This window comes from Meles meles, chromosome 7, assembly GCF_922984935.1.
Source record: "Meles meles chromosome 7, mMelMel3.1 paternal haplotype, whole genome shotgun sequence".
NCBI classification, from domain to species: domain Eukaryota; kingdom Metazoa; phylum Chordata; class Mammalia; order Carnivora; family Mustelidae; genus Meles; species Meles meles.
Window position 1 is genome coordinate 144,125,500 of NC_060072.1, and position 23,925 is coordinate 144,149,424.

Consider the following 23,925-nt stretch of genomic DNA (forward strand, 5'->3'; position numbering starts at 1 on the left):
TATGGTGGGGAGGGAGGGTCCTACATTTTCTAGATTCTTGAGATGTCCGAGCCAGGGGAAAGCTAGGGCTCGGAGAGCTGGGGAGGGGCTCAGGAGCCCCTGGACTGAGGATCTTGAGTGTCTGGTGCTTTGAAAGAAAACAGACTTTATTTTTTAAGAGCAGTTTTTAGGTTTACAGCAAAATTGTGGGGAAAGTACAGGGTTCGATCCACTCCCTGTCCCAGCACACGGACAGCGTCCTCCATCGTGAAAATCTCCCCACTCATTGTGAACGTGGGTGAACCCACGTCATCATGGAAAGTCCACAGCTGGCACTGAGGTTCATTGTCCGGGGCGGGGGGTACAGTCTGTCGGACAGCTCCCTTGTGGCAAGAACACCGTGATATCAAGCATCCCATGACGCAGTTTTACTGCTCAGAAAACCCTCTCTGCTGCACGTACTCCTCCCTCCCCTGGGCCCCCTTCAAGCCCTGGCCACCTCTGTTCTGCCTACTGTCTCCACGGTCTTCCCTTTTCCAACGTCCGATAGCCGGAACCGTATGGTAGGTGGCCTTTCCCACCTGGCTTCCTCGTCCAGCGATCTCCACTTAAGGTTCCTCCGTGTCTTTGCGTGGCTGTGCGGGTCTTTCTTTGCTCCTTCTCTTCACCGTCTCCTCTGTGGGTCTTCACTGTGGCAATTGTCACGTCACCCCAATTGCAGACCCCGAGGTCTGGACGTTGGTGCAATGCCCAGGTGGAGCGTCCCGCCCCGTGTTTAAGAACACGACATACCCAAGAGCTCACATTCAGAGCAGGCCAGAATGGCCCGTGGGTTGTAGAGGTTGTCTTTTCTGTGAAAAGAATTTGTGTCAAGCATTTCTTAAAAAAGAAGTTGTCAGAGATGAGCACGGATCTCGTGACGTACAACAGCTCTGGGGATGGAAGGAGCGCTCCAAACACGCGGCCCAACGCTTCCTCTTTTAAAACGTTCTGCGGGTACAGAGCAAGAATTCACAGACGTTCCACTACTAGGAATTTTCTGTTTCTGAAGACATTTAAGCAGAGGGAAGTGCTGCAGAACTGAAGAGAAGTGTGATTTTAAGGGTTTTTGTAATTATTGTTTTTCTGGTTGTCTCCTACCAGCTGATAGAGCTGTTCAAGCATTGTTGATTAAACAATGCTTTTTATAAAGCCCATTTGACGTCGTTACACAATGGTGACTAATAGCCCCCAAAAGCCCATCGTGGACCGTAGAAAGGAGTTACTGCCATTAAAATCATCTTTAACGATTTTATTCACACTAGACAGTTATGTGAAGTCGTTAGTATCTGACCAGCTTATTTCTTAGAAAATTCTATGATGAGTATCTTCTGAGACTGTCATAAAGCAAAATCATTTGCCAACCCACACCAACTTCCCACCGCCCTCCAACAGAATCAAAACAAAACTCTTCGAAAATCTCCAAAGAAAATAAAGTTTATTTAAAGCCTACTTTCTGGTTTAAATGTTTTATTGCCCTTCAGAGATTAAGGGATGATTTATATGCCTTGTTTAATGTTATTGGGAGTGATACTGAATCCCAGATTTGTTTTCTGAAATGAATAAAGCACCATTTTTTTTCATTCTTCATCTGCACATCTAATGTGTAATTTGTTAGCCCATCAAAATTAATGTTAGATCCCTAATGTACATGGAGTTTTAGATTTATAAGTCCCGTTAATGGTCCTTTCAGTAGAGTGTATGTATTTATGGGGCCTGCCAAGTTGGATTTCTGCAAAGTATTTCTGCCAGAAGGACGGTCACATAAATAACCAACTGGCAAATAAGTGTCAATTAAACGTTCTGTTAGCGTAGTTGGCAGCAGCTCTTTTAACAAATATTTAAGTGCAGTATATTAGATTAAATTAAATTTTTTTTGAAATGCTTGCCTACTCAGCTTCTCAGTGTAACTCGTCCTGCTGCTATCAAAAGCATGTTTTCTTTTACATTTAGAGGAATACAGGTTCACTTTGCCTGTGTATGAATACGGCTTGCTAAAAGTACAGTTGGCCCTTGATCTCGATGGGTTTGTACTGCGTGGGTGCGCTTATACGTACATATTCGTATTTTTTTCGATACGTACAGTTCAGTACTGTAAATACATTTTCTTACGCTTTTCTAAATGACCTTAAGAGCACGTTGTAGAATACATTTAACATACCTACATATACGAGGGATTTGTTGAACAGTTTATGTTGTCAGTAATGGTAGGCTGTTAGTAGTTAAGTTTGGGGGAGTCAGAAGTTATGTTTGGATTTGGACTGCACAGAAGGTCGGCTCCGTCACCTCCCATTACCTGCCTTGACATCCTACGTTGTTCAAGGGTCAGCTGTATTATGAAGATTTTTAAGTGGTTTTTAGAAGCACAGGGATTTGGTTATTACTGATTTTTTCTTCTCATTTTCATGGTCTCCTTTATTTTTTTTCTTTCCCATTTTTATTCTCTGGGGATTTTGACCTTACAGCTCATCTGAGGTCCTTGATCGCATGGTTTATGTATCAGGATACAACTTAGACGTCTGTTATAAAAAGACCCCCCGTATACTGGGGCTCACAGTCATTTAGAAGCCTCTCCCTCCTTCCGGCAATAGGCTAGGGGTGAGTGGTTCAGGATGGGGGACTTCAGCACCACTGGGTTGTGGAAACTCGAGTCTCCTTCGTGTTCCCAGCAAGAAAGACAGAAGGAGAGAGTCCCAGGCCTGCTGCTCACCTTCCGTGGGCCAGAATTCAGCACCTGGCCATCCCCCGTTGCAAAGTAGGATGGCAGATTCCGTCCGCAGCTGTGGAGCCCAGCTTCATAGCTGAAACTCCCCAGGTGTGGAAGCTGCTTTTGCCCAGAGAAATAAGGGGAAAATGGTCCTCAGGGACAGTGTGCACTGTCTGCTACAATGCATTTAGCTAACAAACCTTTTTTTTTTAGGGTAATTATTTCATCTTTCCAGATGTCTCCAGGAAAATGTAAAAGTGCTTGAAATAGAAAACCAAACCAAACTATTTTTTTTTCCAATTTGGGAGTGAAAATGCATTTTCTGTAGGTGATAAAGTATCTTAAATTTCTAGCGTGTAGCATTTGCTCTTGATTTAATATATGTGCTTCTCCCCTGTCTTGTTAACTTCCGAAGAGACTAATGGCCCACGGTACGATTGCCTTTCTCATAGTTGGGGTACACCGGCCGTACTCTTCACTGTGCTTTTAAGGTGTACCCCAGTCTGGGCAGAAAAGAAAGTCACTTACTGCTTCTGCATTTCCGTGTGCTTAAATGGGTCATATTGGGCCTAGATCCCGTTTTTTCATTTTTAAATCCTATTTTCTTAAGCTTGAGTTTATCGGTTAACATGTGTATAATATCTTCAAGAGACATCGCTTCTCGGCCTTTTGGCTCAGATCGAGTGTAGTATCTGTTCTTATCAGTTTAGTGTTTTCAAGAGACCAGCAGTTCTAAAAGGCTTGTTTTAAAAATTCGTGGTGTCTTATTAATAGTCTGCAAAATACCCTCACTCCCAAATTCAGTGTTTTTAACTATTTAAGATGAACACGTGGTATAAAAGGAGCTCCCCCTCCTCCCGACCCCGGCCCCCAGACATAGCATTGTACCATTTTAGAACATACTGTGGACAAGACGATCCTGCATGTGTCTCGAAAGACAAAAGAACAAACGATGTTTTGATTGAGTTACTTTGTGCAAGGAGAAAAAAGTGAAGGTCACAGGATGTATATTCTTGATGTTGTACAGTCAAATGTCAGGCTTAAATTCGGCCAGCAGCTCTGGCCATTTGGGACCTTAGCGTCGAATGAGGGAGTTTGAGACGGGAAGACGACAGAGTTCAGCTGTTCAATGCCTTTATTCTTGCCCTGGAACGCGGTAAGGGTGTAGTGCTTAGCTGGGAAGTGGCGACGCGTTCCGATTTCCGTAGCGTCAGTGGTTTTAAGCAGACCGTTTCTTGGGGCTCAAAGTAGGATTGTAAACTGTGGTTGAAGCTTCCACCCTGATCAGATTACATTCCAGTCGTTTCGTGGGATTCCTTGTGAGAAACCGAGGGGGGCTGAGGGCCATTTATGCAAAGACTAAGCACCACATTTGGCTGGTGTGTCTGATGGGCGAGCGGAGAGGGCAAGCTCAGACCTCCGTGTCTTCGGGATCCATGGCAGCGTCATCGCTGATATCCATCACTTGGCGGTTGTAGACTTGGCCACAGAATAAAGGGTGTCAAAAAGATTTTTGAAGTTACTACTTCACGTGAAGCTCTGATTTTCTTATTTCGGTCTACACAGAGTGGTCTTGAAGGGACTCTGACTATTAGAAAGGGCTGGGGAACCTGCAAGCTCTAGAATATGGAAATCATCTTTTGTAAGTTGGCCCAGTCTTCACCGATGGGGAAACAGGATTCTCCACTTTCCACCTCTCGCTGGGGCGATTTTGTTTCTGGGGCCTCCTGACTCTGCCCCCCTGTCCAGCCCTCCTCTGTCTTCCGTCTCTTTCCCTGTGGGTCCTCTTTTGCTGCTGATTTTGCTGCCTGAGATCCCTTCCACCCTTCTTCTATCATCCGTGTGCCAGAGCTCATAAAAATTTTAACTATGAATTACAGGTGAAACAGCCAAAGAAGAACTTTCTTTGTGCCCTCTTTCCTTTCAAGATGTCACACCCACATGTTGGTCTCATGTTCCTGACCCATGAAGGCAAAAGTGCCTAAGACTTGAGCCTTGGCAGGGACAGATCCATGTAGGTACGCACAGCACAGGGGTCCCACCAAGAGCCCTTGACTAATGTCGTCACATGAAAACCTGCTGTGGCTTCTAATCGGAAGCGTATGAATAATTGTCAGTTGGTGGATGATATTTGGGTCGGTGGATGAGAATACTATTAAGACTGAACCTTTTCTCCTTTCATCTTACCGAATTTTCAGGAGACTATGACAGCCCTGCCAAGAGCTTAGAGGAGTTGTGGACGTAGAGTCCCATTTTCTGCCCCTTCACCTGAAACTTCCCATGGCCTTACTAGTATGTTCCTAAATCAGAATTATAAGCTCGTTCTGCCTGAATCAGTGTTGGTTTTCTTATATAGGAAGGTTCCTGGCACCGTGTTCTTCTTTTAACCCCTGACATGTCTCTCCTCCTTTTCCCCAATGAACGCTAATGTAATTCTCCCAAAGACATTGTATTATGGGTAATACTGCTTTTACTTTTAATTTGTGTCAGAGTAGTTTATGTTTTGGGTCTTTTAAGCAATGGTTTCCTGGTAGTTTTGGATAAAACAAATGACATGGACAGTGGCGATTACCTTTTCTTAAAATTGAAGTTAGGTATACACTTTCATATTTTTTTTATTGAAGACTTATTATCGATAACTTAATCTTGTCTCTCACTCCCTTCAGAATAGTCTAGAAGGGTATTCTGTGTTCCCCATTCCACTGTGTATGCAAGTGGATTCGTTCTGGCATGCACATTTAGGGGTGCAGCCATATAGTGTTGGTAGTAGGCTAAGAAATGTGATCTGAACACATGATTTTCATAGTTTTTTGGTCATAAATTGATCTGTATGGGAGTCCCCTTTAGATTAGTACAAGTTGGCTGATTTTTGAGGTTCTCCCACTGGGAGGGCTTGATACCTCCACACTGAACATGTGGTAGATCCATTTTAATGAGACGGTGCACTGCGGACGAGGTAGGTTTAAGAAGACAAAAATAATTAATGCCCAAAGTCGTCAACTTCTCAACACTGTGTTGGTACATTCTGCTAAAATCTGGAGCTCTGGTCATTACTTGCTGTGGTTTGCAACTTTTCTTTTTCCTAATGAATGTCAAAATACTCTTCCTGTTCTGCTTTTAAAACTCTTTTATTGTGGGAAATTTCCTCATACCCAAAAGTAGATGAGCTACATGTTGACCTGCCCCCCCCATCTGCCCATTACCTGACATCGATCATGGTCAATTCAAAGCCAGCCTTATAAAATCAGTACTCCCACCCATTTCACCAGCCTGTATTGTTTCTGAAGCAATGACTAGACTTCATGTCATGTCATTCGTAAGTATTTCAGTAAGTGTCTCTAATGGATAATTCTGCACAGGCTTGTTCAGAGTAATTGAGAAGCTCTGGAGATTGCAAGACTTTTTAATTTACAAAATGGTTTTTACAAAGTAGAACCATATATTTGTTTAAAAGTATTCTTCTATTGGAAGTGAAATGAAGTCTAGTTCCTCGAAATTTTTGGATTAATAAAAATTAAAATCAGATCATCACCTCCCTACTGCCCTCCGAAAACCCAAAACAAAAGGAAGGCGATTTTTATTATATTTTATGATGAGTTAAGAGCTGTGAACTTCCATTTTTCTTCCATGGGGAGACCCAGGATGAATGTCAGATTTAAATGTGGTTGTTTTGAGTTAAACTTCTGTGATAAAAGTGGCTTTGTATTACCAAACAGCTGTGGAGTTTCCATGTTTTGCATTTTCAGATGTCCTGGCGAGTTAGCACTAATCCTATCACACGTGATAGGAGCCTTTTGGCTCTCTTGCTGGAGTGAGCAGAGGTAGCAGTAAGCCCTGAAGAAGGTCAGGCATTGTCTTGGGATCAACATCTAGAGTGAACTGATTATGTGTTAATATGGTGGTTGCTATTATTTTATTTTTTCAAGTAGGTTCTGTACCCAACGTGGGGCTCAAACTCACGACCCGAACATCAAGAGTCATATGCTTTACTGCCTGAGCCAGCCAGGTGCCCCCTGAGGTAGTTATTTTTAATTGTTTTCCTTTAGAGACAGTTTTAGGAGTAGGAGGCATGGAGTTACCATGTATCCAGAAGTTAGCTTTGCAGGAAAGATGAGTATAGTCTATCTAGAGGCTCTGAAACTGTCCTTTGGCTGTGCTGAGTGCTCCCGGTTCCTTGAATGAATTTCATTTGTCTACTAGGCCAATTGTTAAAGAATCCTTGTAGCTCTGTCCCAGTTACCTTGTGAAAAGTATTGTTACTTTTAATCAACTGACTCTCCTCCTCTTCTTCCTCCTCCTCCTTCTTCGTCCTCTTCTTTTTAGAGAAAGTATGAGCAGGGGTAGGGGGTGGAGGTCCAGGCAGAGGGAGAGGGAGAGAGATGCTCAAGCAGACTCCCCGCTGAGCTCAGAGCCCAATGGAGGGCTTCGTTTCATGACTCTGACATCATAACCCGAGCTGAAATCAAGAGTCGGAGGCTTAACTATTAAAAAATGTTATTTATTTTTATCTCAGAGAGGGGGAGGGCGAGCTCAGCAGGGGGAAGGGAGGAGATGTCTGCATCTTAAGAACAGGTAATTCCGGGGAAGTTCGTGTGTACTTTGGTCCTGGATTTGCAGCATTCCAAAGTGATTCTCTAGGGGTAAGTGCCCTCTCCGTCTGCTGACACTTTCCCACTTTGTAGATTTCCTCACTGGTTAGCCCTCAGCAGGACAAGCCAGGTTTTCAAAATTTTATTTTATTTTTTACAATGTTTGTTGCTGGCCTTTCTTTTTAGCCATTGTTGCCGTTGGACCGTGGGAGACAATGGAAGGAGTTGGCTTGGTATAGGAGTGTGTGTGTAGAGCACTCAGGCTAGCATGGATACAGAAACACCAAACTGTCCAAAACATCAGCGGAAAACTCTAGAGACAAGGGACAGCTCTGCAGAGTTTGCTGTGGTCTTAGACCTGTGAGATGCCGCGGTGTGGGGGTCCAGGCTGGTGAGGGTTTGTATTCTAGAAAGGATTGCAAGGTAGAACTTGAAATGAACTGAGAACCTGAGTAATTGGGATCCTCGGTGTGAAAGTCACTACCCCTTGTCCTCAGGAGAGATACAGGAACCCTGTCATGCTGGAGGGGGTGCTGGGGCTCTGAGGGCCTGGGAGCCCGGACCTTAGAACAGATGCCCTGGCAGAGAAAGCTTTTCTTCTGAAAGCAGACCATCTCCGTTTTCTGTCCTTGGACCTCAGCACAGGTGCCCACACCGCAGGACACTTGAGTCATTTGGAATATCTGCAAACTTTCCGATCAACTATATGTTAATGAAACAGAAAAGCTGCCTGTCTAAATCAGTGCACGTATTACTTCGTTGTACATGTTGTCGTGGTGCATATTATCAGCGGAAAAGAACCGGGGCTCTTCTCTTTTTCACCGGATTAAGCGAGCAGGACAGCGAAAGTACTCCTGATGTTGGCATTGCAAACCGTTGGTGATACCAGTGCGCGGTCTGTCTTTGTTCCCGGAGTTTTCCTCATCTGACATTCTCTGTCTCATATCCTTCCCACCCCATCCATCCCGAGGCTTCTGTCCCCTGTTGTAACGGTGCAATTTCAGGTCTCGGAAACCCTTCTGTCACCTAATTCAGGTGTCTCTTCCTGGGGACTTGTCGTGAATGATTGCATTTGTCATTCGGTGGCTCCTTTTTCTCTCGACTACCTCCTTTCATGTGATCATCACTCTCCTGGTAGTTCTTTCCATCTGATTTCCAGCTACCCCTTACTTTCCTGCCTAATGGCAGCACCGTTTTAATTTGCTGATACAACACAAGATAGACCACAACCTTCTGCCAAAGTGGCTTTGGAGCGTGTGTCTGTGGCTCTGCCCTTCCGGCCCCCGAGTACTGATGAGGCTTTCCCCGGCCAGGCGGGTCCTGCTTGTGTTCAGCTCTGCGCTTCTCCTATTTGTAAAACTCTTGTCGTGAGCCAGGAACTGCTATTGTATTCAAATAGAATTCTCGCCAATTCTAGTGTAAAGAAATTAGCGAGGAGAAAAGTAAAACATAATTATGTGGGAAAATAGGCTAATTTAATGACTCCATGAGCATATTTTACACTTTTATTATTTCAAGGCAATATTTCATTTGCAAATGATTTAGGATTTTTAGAAGTGTTGGAACTGAGTGAATTAAGATGGGTAGAATTAAGTACTTTAATTTTCATATGTGTTTCATATATGATATTTCACACCAGCAGGTGCAATACTCATTAAGGAAGTGTGTGTTTTCCCTTCGAGGTGTTTTCTTTGTAGTGATCGAGGGGCTCTCAGGAAAGGGCTAATTATTCATCACGCCATAAGGCACGATGGCCACAAATGCTTGGAGTACAGATGTAGTCACTAAAACAATCCCGTTAGAAGGTTGTAGCACAGAATCACTAGCCTGTTGCTTTCAGGTTTAATCCCTTGTTAGTGTCTAGTACTAAGAATATCGTATCTTTTTCCCATTATGCTAAAAGCGTTATTTCTGATCTGGACCCAAACTGAGCTCATTTGTAGGGTACCACACGGCCTACACACCAGAGCGGATGGATTCCCTTTCTAAGCGAATGTGGAATGTTCTGTGCTGTTTATATATATCTCTGTATTCCTGAACATGCTTTCAAGGCTGTTCCTTTTTTGAGAAAAGAGATGTTTATGTGAAGCTTGCTTGTGCAAAATCTTTGTAGCAACCAGGAGGACAGGCTTTATCCAGAAGCATGTGGTGGGTGGGGTCAGCAGGCAATGCTGCTTACAGGTTTCACCACTGAGCTATGGGTTGTTGTTTTTTTAATTAATTTATTTATATAAGACAGAGAGAGACAGAGTATTTACATAAGGGGGGAGAGCATGAGTAGGAGGGGTAGAGGGAGAGGGAGAGAATCTCAAGCAGACCTCACTCCCAGCGTGGAGCCTGACGTGGGTCTCCATCTCAGCACCCTGAGATCACGACCGAGCTGAAACCAAGAGTCAGATTCTTCCTCAACCGAGCCACCCAGGCGCTCCAAGCTATGTTTTTATTTCATGCTTCCTAAGTCAGTATAATATGGTTGGATTGCAAGACATTGGGTCATGTTTTTATTTTCCTGATTTTTTTATTGTAAAATATACATCATAAAATTTACCATTTGCATCATTTCTGAGTGTATAATTTTGGCATCAAGTTCGTTCACACTGCTGTGCAACCATGGTCACCATCTAGAACTTTCTCATCTTCCCAGGCTAGAACTCTGTCTCCATTAAACCCTCACTCCCTCTTCCTCCTGCCCCAACCCCACACCCAGCATCGCTTATGGTAACCCTTCTACACTATTCCCAATTTTTATCTGTCTGCCTTCCTGTCTTTGTTTCTTTCTTTCTTGAGCACAAGCAGGGGGTATGGCAGGCAGAGGGAGAAGCAGGCTCCCCGCTGAGCAGAGAGCCCAATGTGGGACTTGATCCCAGGACCCTGGGACCATGACCTGAGCCGAAGGCAGACGCTTAACTGTCTGGCACCCTTGTCTGCTTATCTCCGCTGGTAAATTCCTTGAAGCCAGGTTCTAGATTGTGCTTCCCCCGTTCCTGGCACTTCCGAGAGGGGGGATGTAGTCCAGGGCTGAGTGGGGCGGTCAGCAAGTGAGACTGAATTCCGCAGGTCAGCCCAGAAGCACTGGCCTCGGGACAGTACTTGTTAGGGGAAGCTGAGCAGTATCGCTGTATTTATGAAGAGCTGTGGAAAATCCTCTTATCCTCCCCGCGACAGAACAAGGCTCTCACCTCAGGTCGCTGTCGTTCTAGGTCTCGGTTCTCGCTGTGGTCCGCACACGATTGGGAACACGTGGTGCGGGTCCTGGGCCTGGGATTTTAATGGCACTTTTCTGTTAGCTTCTGATTACACTTTGGTAGGGTCAAGAGAGGGAAGTAATTCCAAACAGAAGTTTTGTTTTTAGGTCTGAAGTGGAGCTAACGAAAAAGCCCAGCTGCTATGAAATGTGCGGCAGCACAAAGCGTGAGCCCCGTGGCGGGTCCCAGGGCCCGGCTTCTGGCTGTGGTCTGGTTCTGTCTTTGTAAAAGGTGGGAGCGAGCCCTGGAGATTTCAGAAGGAGTCTCCATCCTGTTATCCGGGCAGGTGGGGGGGACAGCGAGCCACGGGGCAGCGCGGGGAGCACTTGACTTTCTTCCCCTTCTACGTCAGTATTTGATGATTCGATCCTGTTGTCAGCAACTGAAGGTGTTGTTGCTGGAAGTAAACTGTGTGTCCTTGGGCTCCGAGGGCGACTTAGTGATAGGATGCACAGAGAATTCCTCCTGCCCCTTGCTGGGACCGCTCAGCGGTGCGGTCTTCCCAGACACGAGGCATTTCCCAGCTAAGCTGCGACGTGCACAGAGTCCTTCAGGCCGGTGCTTTCCCTACTTACCGTTCTACAGCCGTTTCCGCGTTTCTCTCCTTCATGTGTTTCCTTAACACCAGCGCTCTATGTTGTCAGTCTTTTTTTTTTTTTTAAGATTATTTATTTATTTATTTGACAGAGATAGAGAGATCACAAGTAGGCAGAGAGGCAGGCAGAGAGAGAGGAGGAATCAGGCTCTTTGCTGAGCAGAGAGCCCAATGCGGGTTTCGATCCCAGGACCCTGAGATCATGACCTGAGCCGAAGGCAGAGGATTTAACCCACTGAGCCACCCAGGCACCCGTACGTTGTCAGCCTTAGAAAGATGAGGCTAAAACAAAAGGGAGAGAGAGCCCAAATTAATAAAATTATGAATGAAAAGGGAGAGATCACAACTAACACCAAGGAAATAGAAACAATCACCAGAAATTATTACCAACAGTTATATGCCAATAAGCTAAGCAACCTAGATGAAATGGATGCATTCCTGGAAAACTGCAAACTCCCAAAATTGAACCAGGAAGAAATTGACAACCTGAATAGACCAATATCTAGTAATGAGATTGAAGCAGTGATCAAAAACCTCCCAAAAAACAAGAGCCCAGGACCTGACGGATTCCCTGGGGAATTCTACCAAACTTTCAAAGAAGAAATAACACCAATTCTCCTGAAGCTGTTCCAAAAAATTGAAGCAGAAGGAAAACTTCCAGACTCTTTTTATGAAGCCAGCATTACCCTGATCCCCAAATCAGGCAAAGACCCTACCAAAAAGGAGAATTTCAGACCAATATCTCTGATGAATATGGATGCAAAGATTCTCAACAAGATCCTAGCAAACAGGATCCAGCAGCACATTCAAAAGATTATCCACCATGACCAGGTGGGATTCATCCCTGGGTTACAAGGATGGTTCAACATTCGGAAATTAATCAAAGTGATAGAACACATCAATAAGAGAAGAGAGAAGAACCACATGGTCCTCTCAATTGATGCAGAAAAAGCATTTGACAAAATCCAGCACCTGTTCCTGATGAAAACCCTTCAAAGTATAGGGATAGAGGGAACATTCCTGAACGTCATAAAATCTATCTATGAAAGACCCACAGCAAATATCATCCTCAATGGGAAAAAGCTTGCAGCCTTCCCATTGAGATCAGGAACACGACAAGGATGCCCACTCTCACCACTCTTGTTCAACATAGCATTAGAAGTTCTAGTAACGGCAATCAGACAACAAAGAGAAATAAAAGGTATCCAAATTGGCAAGGAAGAAGTCAAACTCTCTCTCTTCGCAGATGACATGATTCTTTATATGGAAAACCCCAAGGACTCCACCCCCAAACTACTAGAACTCATACAGCAATTCAGTAACGTGGCAGGATACAAAGTCAATGTACAGAAATCAGTGGCTTTCTTATACACTAACAATGAAAATACAGAAAGGGAAATTAGAGAATCGATTCCATTTACTATAGCACCAAGAAGCATAAGATACCTGGGAATAAACCTAACCAAAGAGGTAAAGGACCTGTACTCGAGGAACTACAGAACACTCATGAAAGAAATTGAAGAAGACACAAAAAGATGGAAAACTGTTCCATGCTCTTGGATTGGAAGAATAAACATTGTTAAAATGTCTATACTGCCTAGAGCAATCTATACTTTTAATGCCATTCCGATCAAAATTCCACCAGTATTTTTCAAAGAGATGGAACAAATAATCCTAAAATTTGTATGGAATCAGAAGAGACCCCGAATTGCTAAGGAAATGTTGAAAAACAAAAACAAAACTGGCAGCATCACGTTACCCGATTTCAAGCTTTACTACAAAGCTGTGATCACCAAGACAGCGTGGTACTGGCATAAAAACAGACACATAGACCAGTGGAACAGAGTGGAGAGCCCAGATATGGACCCTCAACTCTATGGTGAAATAATCTTCGACAAAACAGGAAAAATATACAATGGAAAAAAGACAGTCTCTTCAATAAATGGTACTGGGAAAACTGGACAGCGATATGTAGAAGAATGAAACTCGACCGTTCTCTTAAACCGCACACAAAGATAAACTCGAAATGGATAAAAGACCTCAACGTGAGACAGGAATCTATCAGAATCCTAGAGGAGAACATAGGCAGTAACCTCTTCGATATCAGCCACGGCAACTTCTTTCAAGATATGTCTCCAAAGGCCAAGGAAACAAAAGCAAAAATGAACTTTTGGGACTTCATCAAGATCAAAAGCTTCTGCACAGCAAAGGAAACAGTCAACAAAACAAAAAGACAACCCACGGAATGGGAGAAGATATTTGCAAATGACAGTACAGACAAAAGGTTGATATCCAGGATCTATAAAGAACTTCTCAAACTCAACACACACAAAACAGATAATCATATCAAAAAATGGGCAGAAGATATGAATAGACACTCTCCAGTGAAGACATACAAATGGCTATCAGACACATGAAAAAATGTTCATCATCACTAGCCATCAGGGAGATTCAAATTAAAACCACATTGAGATACCACCTGACACCAGTTAGAATGGCCAAAATTAGCAAGACAGGAAACAACGTGTGTTGGAGAGGATGTGGAGAAAGGGGAACCCTCTTACACTGTTGGTGGGAATGCAAGTTAGTGCAACCACTTTGGAGAACAGTGTGGAGATTCCTGAAGAAATTAAGAATTGAGCTTCCCTATGACCCTGCAATTGCACTGCTGGGTATTTACCCCAAAGATACAGATGTAGTGAAAAGAAGAGCCATCTGTACCCTAATGTTTATAGCAGCAATGGCCACGGTCGCCAAACTGTGGAAAGAACCAAGATGCCCTTCAACGGATGAATGGATAAGGAAGATGTGGTCATATACACAATGGAGTATTATGCCTCCATCAGAAAGGATGAATACCCAACTTTTGTAGCAACATGGACGGGACTGGAAGTGATTATGCTGAGCGAAATAAGTCAAGCAGAGAGAGTCAAGTATCATATAGTCTCACTTATTTGTGGAGCATAACAAAGAACATGGAGGACATGGGGAGATGGAGAGGAGAGGGAGTTGAGGGAAACTGCAAGGGGAGATGAACTATAAGACACTATGGACTCTGAAAAACAACCTGAGGGTTTTGAAGGGGCGGGGGGTGGGAGGTTGGGGAACCAGGTGGTGGGTAATAGGGAGGGCATGTACTGCATGGAGCACTAGGTGTGATGCCAAAACAATGAACACTGTTATGCTGTAAATAAACAAATAAAAAAAAGCAAAAGGGAAAGAAAAATAAGACGGGAGGGGAAGAAGGAAGGAAGGTCCGGGGAGGGAGAGGATGTATCTTTCTTTCCTGCTGCACCGAAGGGGACAGTTGGTGCTGCAGAGAAGTTTCTAGAAGTGGCCTGGCTGAATGCGGTATCATAAGCATCCGGTTTGCCAGTGTCCCCCTTGGCAGAGATGTTCAGAATGTTCTACAGCAAGCCTCTGAGGACACTGACCCTTGAGAACTCCAGACAGCTGCACATTGGAAACCCTCCAGAGTTCTCTTCCGCACAGGGGTAATAACCACAGGTGCTGAGTCGGTACCCGCAGGTGCCCACAGGCACTGAGTTAGTGTCCGCATGTGCCTGGGGTACTGAGTCGCTGGGTGCCGCTGTTTGGCAGGCATTACAGTAAGCCCTGCAAGCTTTATTGGATGCAGTGTTTAGTCTTGAAAGATATTTGAATTGGTCTCTACATATTTTTTTTTTTTGGTTGGTGCCTTTTTTCTGTTTTTCCCTATTGCAAGTGGATAGCAAGTTACAAAGCTAAACTGTGGCCAGAGGAAGTTTTTTCTCTTAGGCTCATGGCATTACTGAGGCGTCTCAGGGACAGAAGCAGGACGTGCCGTTGTGAGCGGTGACACCAAATTCCTTGGTTCTCCGTTTGTGTGTTTTTGCATTTGTTTGACGCACCTTCACAGAAGTATCCATGTTTTATTTTTTTAAATTATTATTATTTTTTAATATTTTATTTATTTGACAGAGAGAAATCACAACTAGGCAGAGAGGCAGGCAGAGAGAAAGGAGGAAGCAGGCTCCCTGCAGAGCAGAGAGCCCGATGTGGGGCTCGATCCCAGGACCCTGGGATCATGACCCGAGCCGAAGGCAGAGACTTTAACCCACTGAGCCACCTAGGCGCCCCGAAGTACCCATGTTTTAATGAAACACTTTTCTTTTTCCCTCCGAGGGGAGTTAAAGCAAATGGCCCACTAGACTTGTTTTCAGCTGGGCTTTTCATTAAAGCATTTTTTAAAAAATATTTTATTTATTTGACAGAGAGAAATCACAAGTAGGCAGAGAGGCAGGCAGAGAGAGAGGAGGAAGCAGGCCCCCTGCGGAGCAGAGAGCCCGATGCGGGGCTCGATCTCAGGACCCTGGGATCATGACCGGAGCCGAAGGCAGAGGCTTTAACCCACTGAGCCACCCAGCCGCCCGCATTAAAGCATTTTATAAGTAGAGGGGACTGAAAGTTGTTAAAATTTATCAAGCCTCTTTTTCTTTTATGAGGATAAATAAATATATGTTAGTTTAATATGAACAGTGAACTTACCGAAGGATTCCTCACCTGGTCCATACCTTTCTTCCCCGGTTAAAGCACATTGTTAGGAATAAGCACCAACGATAGCCCTGTTACTCAGATTAATGTGAATTAGCGTTGTTCATGTTCCTTTTATCTTGTCCTGCCAGTGGGTAAACTCTGGGGTTCTTCGGAGAACAGAACCAATCGGATGGATGTAGATAGAGAGAGAACTGTAAAAGCAGATTTACTGTAGGAATTGGCTCACAGGGTTACGGAGGCTGAGGGGTCCCGTGATCTGTGTGTGGAGGCTGCGGACCAGGAGAGCCAGTGGGGTGAGTCAGCCCCAGTCCAAAGACCTGGGAACCTGAGTCTGCGTCTGAAGGTCCAAGAAGCAGAAGCAGCGATGTCCGAGGGCAGGAGGACACGGATGGGCCCAGCGTACACAGAGAGCAGATTCGCCCTTCCTCTGCGTTTTGCTCTGCTCAGGACCTAAGTGGATGGGATGATGCCCCCCACCCACACTGGTAAAGAGGTCTTCTTTAGTTGGTTTGCCTGTCAATTGCTAATCTCTTCTGGAGACACCCTCACACGAACCCAGGACTCCTGCTTCGCAGCTGTCTGGGCGTCCCTCTGCCCAGTGACGTCCACACCGTTGTTGTCTCACCAAGAATATCTGTCGCGTCCTTCTCAGTCCCTGGAATGTAGACTCAGTGCCTTCTTGGTTACCCTTCTTGACCTTAGTTGAGAACATTTATTGGAAAAACTTGAAAGAAACAGAACGAAGTATAAAGCTGTGGTTCCCGGAGGAGCTGTAACTATCCTGTGTGTGTTTTTTTAAAAGATTAATTAATTTATTTATTTGACAGAGAGAGATCACAAGTAGGCAGAGAGGCAGGCAGAGAGAGAGGAGGAAGCAGGCTCCCTGCCAAGCAGAGAGCCCGATGTGGGACTCGATCCCAGGACCCTGAGATCATGACCTGGGCCGAAGGCAGAGGCTTTAAGCCACTGAGCCACCCAGGCGCCCCTATTCTGTGTTCTTTTGGCTCAAGGATGCATGTGGGTCGGACGTAGCGCAGAAGCCGTGCCTCTTGGGGTCTCTGTCACTTCATCTGTGAACTGGGAGCAAGAGGCCAGATCGTGAGCGCTCAGTGTTGGCTGCGGGATGGGGGTAGGAGTAGACGGACCATGTTTTAGAGAGATACCTCCCAAGCGGCTGGGCTAGAGGAGGGAGGGTGTGAGAGACAAACACTATTCTGGAAAAGCTCTCCATGCGGGAGCGCACTTTGGTCGCTCATTCCTCTTGGGAAAATGACATTCGGTGTTTGTCAGGGGAAGACTGTTGGATTCAGGAGCGTTGTGGGATACGGACACTTAAAGTTGTTATTCGAGAGTCTTGTAATGGTCAGTTTTGACCTGGTTTTCTTGTCCAAATACACAGTGAGAATTCTTTTCCTTTTGAAAAAAATCCACAGGCTCCTGGTGAGACGGTGCGTCAGACCTTGTTATATGTGCTGCGGGGTGACCAAAGGGGGAGAGGAGATCTTAGCAGGTGGGAGATTTACGAGACGTGGCTCACATGAGATTCTTATTTCTGGACAGTAATGTGATGGGTGAGGAAGGTCTGAGAGGCTGGAGTACTCCTGTTGGGATGGGATGTAGGAAAGAAGTCACAGCAGGACATCGTGGGCATGGCTTTTAAAGAAAACAGAAACAAAAACACCCTCCCCTTGTGCTGTGTCAGGACCTGGAGAGCAGGGGCCGACGCCTGGCTCTCTCCCAGGCCTGCTGCCCCTGAGTTGGATGGAACCGCGCTGGAAAACCATGTCAGACTCCAGACACTCACCCTGCATTTTCATCAGAGGGAGGAAAAAGGCCCAGGAGTCTCTTTCCCTCTGCTTCCTGCCACAACAAAGAGGCATTTTGAGCAGAGACGGGTTTTATAGAAGCAGCAAAAATTAAATAAGCACACTTGACTGGGGAAAGAGCAGGCTGTAGGTGAGAGGAGAGACAGACAGTGACAGAGGGAGGGGGGAGGAGAAAGGGGGAGGAGGAAGGGAGAGGGAGTGATACAGACATTTTGGCTAGGGTGGCCTAGCTTGATGGTGTTTTCTTGATTAGGTAATTACGGTGATTGTCAATTACTAAGTGCGGCTTCTAGCTGACACACCTCCTGGGTGGGGGAGGGGGAGGGGAGGGCCTCGCTGCAGCTGCCTGAGGAAGGGATTGAAGACCGTGATGTCTGTCCATGAGGCCATGGGGTGCTGACGTACTCAGCTGACATGCATCCTCCGAATAGGACAAAAGATATTAATTACGTTTGATCATAATAAGTCAGGGGATGTGATTCTAGTGAATTCCGGGGCGAGCCGGAGAGGAAGTAAGCCTACATGGCGACCTGACGGGAGTCTCATGACAGCAGCGTTGGAAATAGCTGGACTAGTTACTTTGGAAAACAGAGGGAACGGTTGTAAAGTTAGCCTCAAGTACTGATTTACCTTTCAGGGTGTTCGGTAGCGGAATCTTGAGAAGTAGGCTGCAACACAGTTGTCAGAGAATAGAGAGAGCTCCCCACATTAAAAAGCCTTCACCAGGGCGCCTGGGTGGCTCAGTGGTTTAAGCCGCTGCCTTTGGCTCGGGTCATGATCTCAGGGTCCTGGGATCGAGTCCCGCATCGGGCTCTCTGCTCGGCAGGGAGCCTGCTTCCCTCTCACTCTCTCTGCCTGCCTCTGTGCCTACTTGAAATCTCTCTCTCTCTGTCAAATAAATTAAAAAAAAAAAAAAATCTTTAAAAAGCCTTCACCAGCCATTCTTCGGGCAGAGAATGAAGAGATTTCTAGATGCGGACTGAGGTGGTCCCTGGGGCCAGACTGACCATAGGGAAACTTCCTCCCTTCCCAGAAACCCTGAAGCACGTCTTCAGGGGCTTGTCAGACTCTTATGGGTTTGGCAGCTATGGTGGTTTGTAAGTAGAACTCCATGTCTCTTTGACATGTCTGCCGTTGAGGTTGGGGTCTGGTCTCTTCTTCCGAGGCCAAGTCACAAAAGGCCATATGGCGGCCACCATATTGGCTGGAACAGGAGCCCTTGGGAGCCTGAGCCACCACAGACTGATGCCCTTCATGCTCTGAGGACACCAGCCAGGGGTTACCCCCCAGCCTTGGAGTCTCCCAGCCAAGGCCCTGGTATTTGTGGAGCAGAGGCAAGCCAGCCCTCTGTGCCTGTCAGAATTCCTGCCACAGGATCCGTGAGACCAGCAACAGGTGTTTGAGGCTACTCCATGCTGGGCTCATTTGTTGCGGCAGTACCACAGTGCTCCTCCCCTCGGCGCTTCTCAAGCTTGCGTTCGATAGGACTCATCATGCATGCACTCCAGTTCTCACTCCGCCTGCTCTGTGGTCGCTGGCGGCTCCTCACACAAGACCCGCCAGTGTGCAGCATGGTCCATGAGAAGTTCTCTGTAACTGGGACACCCGGTATCCGAGCAGAGGCTCTTTTTTCTGTTTATGGACTTGGGTGGAAATGTGTCTGTCCACGGTCTTCTCAACCTCTGCTGTTAATGTTTGCTGGTCTGTGGAAGGCTGCCGTGATGGTACCGGTGTTGGAGGTCATGCCATGGATTTATAACCTCGCTGTGTCCATGTGGAAGCAGGAAGAGTTTTGACCCTGCTGAGAAAAGGAGCCATATCTTTGTTTCATAGCCAGTGAATGCTAGATGCTTGGTAGCCTCTTGTGCGTTCCCAGGAAGGCTGAGTTTGGGAGAGGAAGGAGAGATGAGGCAGGCTATCAGGGTTTCCAAGGCTCATGGCTGTTGGGTCTTCCATGGTAGATGTGTGTGGTGGTGGAGATACTTCAGAAATCATCCAAAAGGGCATGATCTGCCATTACAAACTTGGAAGGGTATTGCTTGATTGGTTATAAATCAACAAGGAGAGGTAAGTCCTGGGTTCCAACCATCAGAGAAGGTAGCCTTGGTCTCCTGTTCAGCAGAAATGGACAAGAGTTTCGAGGGCTACACATTTGAACTCTTTACAGTCTCCTTGTTCTTATAAACAAATATATTTTTTAAAGATACAAATCTTTTTGTACAAAGAGGGGGAACATTTGTCTTGCAGGTGTGAAAGAAAGATGACCTCTGAAAGTGAGTTCTATCTGGGGCTCTTAGGATTTTGGTGTTTACTTCGCCAAAGAGGAAAGTGTTTTGTTCAGAATAGGATAGCCATGTGCAGAACCTTGAAAGTGGTTGTAAACCATACACAAAAATTACATAACAATAACACAATACATATTATAGGTCTAAATGTAAGACATAAAACTGAAATTTCTAGAACAAAATATGGGGCAAAATCTTCATGACCTGGGGTTAGACAAAGAGTTTGTAGAGGTGAGACCAGAAAACAGATTGGTAAATTTGATTTCATTAAAGTTAAAAACTTCTGTTGTATGGGGGCACTTGGGTGGCTCAGTTGGTTGAGTGTCTGGCTCTTGATTTTAGCTCCAGTCACAATCTCAGGGTTGAGATCGAACCCTGAGTCGGGCTCCTTGCTGGGTGTTTAGCCTGCTTCAGAGTCTCTCTCTCTCTCTCCCTCTGCCCCTTCCCCCTCCTCTAAAAAAAACAAAAACAAATTTCTCCTGTGTGGACTCTGTTGAAAAAATATGAAGACAAGCTGTTCCCTGGAGAAAAACATTTGCAAATCACATGCCTGGCAAAGGATTTGTGTTCAGAATCAAAAGGACTCTCAAAAATTCAACATGGAGGGCGCCTGGGTGGCTCAGTGGGTTAAGCCGCTGCCTTCGGCTCGGGTCATGATCTCAGGGTCCTGGGATCGAGTCCCACATCGGGCTCTCTGCTTGGCAGGGAGCCTGCTTCCCTCACTCTGCCTTCCTCTCTATCTACTTGTGATCTCTGTCTGTCAAATAAATAAATAAAATCTTTAAAAAAAAAAAAATTCAACATGGAGAAAAAAAATAACCCAGTTAGAAAATGGGCAAAAGACTTAAAAAGACATTACACCAAAGAGACACAGAGATGGCAGACAAGCCCATGCAGGTGTCAGTGTCACTGGCCATTAGAGAAATGCAAATTAAAACTGCACCGAGATACTACAATACTCCTGTTGGAATTCTAAAATTAAAAAAAGAAATCACTGATAGTACCAAGTGTTGGCAAGGATATGGAGCAACTGGAACTCTCGTACATTGTTGGTGAGAAAGTCAAATGGGAAAGCCATTCTGGAAACAGTTTGGTAGGTTTTTTTAAAAAAAAAATAAACTTAAACATAGGTTTACCATAATGACCCAGCAATCATACTCCTAGGCATCTACCCTGCGGAAATGAAAACTTAGGTTCACGTAACATCTGTGTATAGATGTTTATGGCAGCTTTGTTTGTAGTTGTCCCAACTGGAAACGCCCGGATGTTTTTCAGGACACACAGGCTTGTCCATGTCATGGAATACTGTCCAGCAGTTAATGGAATGGACTATTGATTGATCCACGTAGCCACTTGGAACAATCTCAGAGGCATTAGGCTTGGTGGAAGGTAGTCTCAAAGGGTATGAAGTGTCTGATTCCATTTATAGGACATTCTTTAAAAGGCAAAAAACTACAGTGATGGAGAACATCCATGTATGCCAGGGGCTTGGGGCAGAGGGAAGGTGTGTGCCTGTAAAGGGATATAAGAAAGAACTTTATTTTGGGGGGGGGGGAGAATGATGGAACTGTCCTGTATCCTGACTGTGGTGGTGGCTTTATAAATTTTTTCATGTGTTAAGACTCCTAGAACTGTACACCCAACAAAGGTCAGTTTGGCCATATGATAGGACAAAAAAATAAAGTTAAAGAAATACTTCTTGTAACTTTCATTGATGCAAGCGAGGCATGAGAGAACACCTCCTTTCCAAGAAAATCTGGTTTCTCTCTGGCAGCTGGCTGCCCAAATGAGAGAGGTAAAGAAGAGCATTGGCTGGCAAAACTCCTTCATGTGAAGATGCCAGCAAGGAGGACTTCTCTTCCTGGTAGTTGTCGGGGGCCTGGTGACACCCCCAGGCTTGTCTTCTTTTTAATGTTGACCTCCTGAGGTATTACCCAAAGAGATGCATGGAGGGATTGGAATGCCCCCACCTCTCACCTCCACACACATAAATAATGGAATTTGGTTGGGTTTTAAAAGGAAATTTGGAAGAGAAAGAGAAATTGCTTTGGGATCAGGAAGAATGATTATGAAGAACCAGGGATTTGAAATTTTTGTTTCTCGGTGCACTGGGTAGAGATTTAACTGCATAATTCAAAATTGAGGCTAATTGGCATGTACTGCTTGAAAATTGAAGAGTAAACTTGATACTCTTGTGTGAGCTGAAGACAGATTTATTTCGAGACAACATGAATGTTTATCATTGGTATTTGTACTACTACTAATGCTCACATGGGATGTCAGAAGTGTTCTGTAGCTGCCTACGAAGATTTCAGAGCAGAATTCAGAGCTGAAGTTATGGAACAAGAGAGATCCATGATCCCCAGGAATGCTTTCTTGCAGCTTGGGAACATAGGGGAATTAGCAGGGCAGTTACTAATGGGAAGGAGCCAATGACCCCAAGTGTCCTGCAGCATATGGGGCCATCTGTATCACAGAGAATTGTTCCCATGACCTTGGAATGTCCTGCTGGACAGTGGAGGGGAAACACCTGTATATAATTCACAGAGCCTGGAACCCGATTACGGCTCCCAAGTTGTTTTTGCCTGCTTTGTATAGTTCCGCAATAGTCTGAATTTCTCAGGCATGTAAGCACCCAGTAAATGGAAGGAAGGTTATAATTGTTTTGTCTGGGACAAAACATGGTCTTCACTGGCTCCCGTGTTCTTGGTGATAGTTGAGCAATGGGCAGCTGTTGCATTCAGGATGGTTCCATGTATGCGAACACAGATGAGGGTACTTGTCCTTCTTTCAAGGTGTCCCCTAGAAGAGAGGACCAGCGGTACTCAGCTTGATACTTAATTCTTTTAAATCCTGATGTGTTGATGTGTTCTAAGTAGATAAAAGTTTTGACTACCACATTCTGCCTTCTGGGAGGGCTTCACCCGAGTGTTTACCTACAGAGACACGCTTTATTTTGGTATAAATTGCTTTCCATTTATTATTCTTTTATGTAAAAATCTGGGCATTTTTGAAATTAAAAAAATATATATATGTGAAGTGGGTATCATATCAGGATAATAAAAGGAATGTTGTGAAATGTTCGTATAAAGAGAGGTTACACATGCATAGTTCAGCACCGAGACCTTGACTAATGGAAGTATTTTATACTTCATTATTTCATTTATGCTCTATTTTTACTATATATTACCAGATGAACGTTTGTTTTTCTCCAGATTCATATGTTGAAGCCCTAACCCCGAGTATGGGTGTATTTGGAGATGGGGCCTCTAAGGACATAATTGAGGTTAAATGAGGTCAAAAGAGTGGGGCCCTGATCCCATAGGATTTGTGTCCTTATTTGAAGAGATACCAGAGAGCTTGATGGCTCTCTCTTCTCACTAAAAGAAGAGGTAGTGTGAGCACACAGCAGGGAAGCACTGCCTAAAGCCAAGAAGAGGCCTCAGAATGAGACCTACCTTGTGGGCACCTTGATCTTGGATGTCCAACCTCCAGAAGTCAGAAGTACGTGTCTGTGGGTTCAGCTGCTCTCGCTGGCGTTTTGTTATGGCAGCCCAAGCAGAATACCACACTGTAGGTTTCTTCCATCTGATACAAATCACCACCTCCGGGGGTCGGGGGCGTTTGTGAAAGTGAGTATGGCCGTTACCTGCCTTCAGGTACACTTGGCATTGAATATGGGAAGGAAGCCAGGACCGTGAGAACCCAGACCAGAGGTCTGAGCTCAGCCTGTTGGTTCCAGGAGTTCCCGCATGGCCCCCTCTGTTCCACTCCTGGCTTCCTCTCCAGGGTCACCTCTTACCGTCCTGATTCTGTTAGTTGTCAACACAGCATCGTGATCTGAACCACAGCGGTCGGCAGACCTCCATTCTCTAAGCTACTGAAGATGCTATAGAGAGAACTTTGCCCCCACAAGCACAAAATAACCTGATGGACTTCTTTGTGTGTGTGATTGTAATAATGATTCCTACTTGCTGTGACACATTCCCTCAGTTTAGGAAAGGACAGAAAAAAATGCAGATGTTCATGAAATATCATTTTATAAAGATACTCACTATTAACATTTTGGAGTTCTTTTTCCACAAAGCTTCCTGCCAATGCACAGGTCATCTCCCCCCTACATG

At 45.2% G+C, this 23,925-nt stretch overlaps 1 protein-coding gene and 1 pseudogene across 10 annotated transcripts in view; both read left to right on the forward strand.

Annotated features, from left to right (window-relative positions):
• Positions 1 to 23,925, forward strand: part of SFMBT2 (Scm like with four mbt domains 2) — a 233,291-nt gene that overhangs the window by 48,729 nt on the left and 160,637 nt on the right. The window lies entirely within an intron of this gene.
• LOC123947685 lies at positions 3,379 to 3,557 on the forward strand (annotated as a pseudogene).